Raw genomic sequence first — 3,036 nt, 5'->3', positions numbered from 1 at the left:
AAAAAAGTAACTTGTTTAATAAAAGCAAATATGAGAAGACTCCAACTGTGAGCAACAATAAACCCTTTCTCCTTACGTTGTTTCATGCTGTTGTTAACAGTCAAAAGCAGAGTTCCTACTATATGTACAATAGTTAAGATGTAGAAGCAGAGTTGGAGGCAGGTGCTTGCTGAGGCAAGAGGAGGGCAACTGGCCTGACAGGGACTTAACCCACAGAGACGGGCCCACGCGCACGACCCCACACCCACTCACTCGTCCACCTACCCACTCCCCACACCGCCTCCTCCCACACTGAGCAGAGCCACCGAGGATGATAAACACCCAAGACAGTAGTATTTTGCCTTTGAGTAACTGTGCCCAGCTCCAGTGCTGCAGGCACATTGTTCCAGGGCCTCTGTGGTGCTCCTGTCGAAAATCCCAGGAGGGCGAGGGGGCGGCGGCAGGGATCCTTCTCTCTTAGCTCTAATGTATAAGAACCAGAAGCTCTCTGTAACCCAGGACCTCCCCGTGAACGACGGAAAAACCTCACATCGGCCACTTCCAGTATGAGGTCACCGATGTGAAGGTCTCTTCCTGGGATGCAGTCCTGTCCAGCCAGAGCCTGTTTGTAGAAACCCCAGATGGAGTATTAGCTGATGGGAGCAAAGAAGGATTATTAGCACTGCTAGAGTTTGCTGAGGAGAAGATGTACGTGAACTACTTCTTCATTTGCTTCAGGAAGGGCCAGGAAGACAGAGTTCTACTCCTGAAGACATTCAGCATCCTGGGCTTTGAGATTGCACACCCAGGTCATCCCTGTGTCCCCTCTCGGCCAGATGTGATGTTTATGGTTTACCCCCTGGACCAGAACTTGTCTGATGAGGACTAATGGTCACAGAGGATGCTTTGCCTAAGAGCCACAGTGTGGGAAGAGGGGAAGTTAGGCAGCCTTGGGACAGAGGAGAGGGTCTCTACCTGTCTAGGGAAGGATATTGAGGGGCTCAGGTTGAGGGTTGCCCATTGTGTTTTTGGAGTTGACTTGTTGAAATTGTTTTCCATAAAGAACAATATAAGCATATTATTCACATGTAATCACCAATAGTAAATGAAGATGCTTATGGACTAGAAAAAAAAAAAAAGAGATGTGGAAGCAACCTTCGTGTCCACAGGGGATAAATGGATAAAAATTGCAGTGTTTAGAGAAAATTATAAGAACATGTATGTATGAAATGTAATCATGACACCCCTTATTTTATATACCAAATAAAACATTAGTGAAATACAGATGATGTATATATAATATATACATGTATATGAATGTACACACACACACACACACACACACACACGAAGAGATGTTTCTCAGTCTTGAAAACAGGGAAATCCTGTTGTCTGATTCTCAGTTGCCCAATAAAAAAAATCCAAACTAACAAAATGGACTGAATTTTAACAAACTATACATCTGATAGAAGTTTAATATCCAAAATATATAAAGGACTCAAGAAACTAGATGTCAAGAAAACAAATAACTCAGTTAAAAATGGGATATAAATCTAAACAATGACTTCTCAAAAGAGGAAATTCAAATGGCTGAGAAGCTCTTAAAGAAATATTCACCATCCTTAGTCATCAGGGACATGCAAAGTAACACTATTTTGAGATTTCATCTTACACCTATCAGAATGGCCAATATCAATAACACAGTGACAACTCATGCTGGCAAGGGTATAGAGTAAGGGGAACACTCACCCAACGCTGGTGGGAGTGCAAACTCATACAACTACTATAAAAATCTTCATGGTGGTTCATTAGGAAGAAGAAACAAATCTTCCTCAAGATCTGGCTAACAATTCTTGGGCATATGAGCAAAGAATATTTCATCCCATGTTTTCAACCATGTTCATTGCTGCTGTATTCCTAATAAGCAGAAGCTGGAAACAACCTAGATATCCCTCAGTGGTTGAATGGATAATGATAGTGTGATACATTTAAGTCATATAATATTACTCTGCCATTAAAAGTGAAATCATGAAAATTTCAGGTAAATGAATGGAACTAGAAAGAAACGATTCTGAGTCAACTAACCTAAACCAAGAAAGAATATATGATATGTATTTGCTTACATGTGGATGTCAGATGTTAAGTAAAAGATAACAAAGCTACAACTTCTAGAACCACAGAGGTTAGTGCACTGTAAGGTGCTGGAGGGAGGGAGAGATCTTGCTAGGAGGGAGAAATAGAATAGCTAGTTATGAATGGATGGTGGTGGGGGAGTTGGAAAGGGAAGATCAAATGGATGGGCAGAGGGCAAAGGGAATGAAGGGAGGGAATACAGGGAGAGACAATGAAAATTAAGAGCAATTTGGATTTAAGAGCAATAGTATGGAAACTAATGTAGTGGAAGCTTCCTTAACCATGTATGTATGAAGGCAATGTAAATGGAGTGACCAAATAATGCAGGGAGGAAAGCTCCAATTGGACATCCTGGTCAACAAATGAAGCTGTACTACTAGAGACATCGAATCAAATTGTTGGCTCAAAAGGTCCCATGGGAAACTCCAAATAACCCAGTATGTTTCCAAGACTATGGGTTGCTCTGCACAAATTGACAGCAAGGCCCTAATGCTGAAGACAACACCTCCATAACTCATTGAACATGGAGAAGTAGAGATGGTGCCTGCACAGAGCCTTCACTCTTATGTGATAGTATAGTGTCATTGCTACAGAAGGGAACTTACTTTGCATGCTACCGAAGTGGAAATGTAAAAACCAACCCAGGTACAAACCCTTCAATCTATAATGGTGACCTGCCTGCAAGATACCCTAGTGCAATGGTGGCACCAAGCTTGTGGGAGGGATCAAGTGATATCTGATTTGACTTAAAGTCCACTACATGAGATGGAACTCAAACTCAATATTGTTGGGCAACAAAGAACCTGAGGGTAGGTAGGCCGGGCATCTAGGGGAAAACCAAATTCTCAACGAATGTTCTGTTAAAGGAATGTCACAATAAAATGACCCCTAATGGCATCCTGCTACTCTTAAGGGCAGACTGCA

At 42.1% G+C, this 3,036-nt stretch overlaps 1 pseudogene; it reads left to right on the top strand.

Moving 5' to 3' along the window:
- The first annotated feature begins 310 nt into the window (after positions 1–310).
- Positions 311–898, top strand: LOC110310983 (ornithine decarboxylase antizyme 2 pseudogene; annotated as a pseudogene).
- The last annotated feature ends 2,138 nt before the right edge of the window (positions 899–3,036 follow it).

The sequence above is a fragment of the Mus caroli genome, unplaced genomic scaffold (genome assembly GCF_978045245.1).
Source record: "Mus caroli unplaced genomic scaffold, Mus_caroli_1 scaffold_16, whole genome shotgun sequence".
In the NCBI taxonomy this organism is placed as follows: domain Eukaryota; kingdom Metazoa; phylum Chordata; class Mammalia; order Rodentia; family Muridae; genus Mus; species Mus caroli.
Note: the sequence above shows the minus strand (reverse complement) of the source record. Positions and strands in the feature narration are given on the sequence as shown.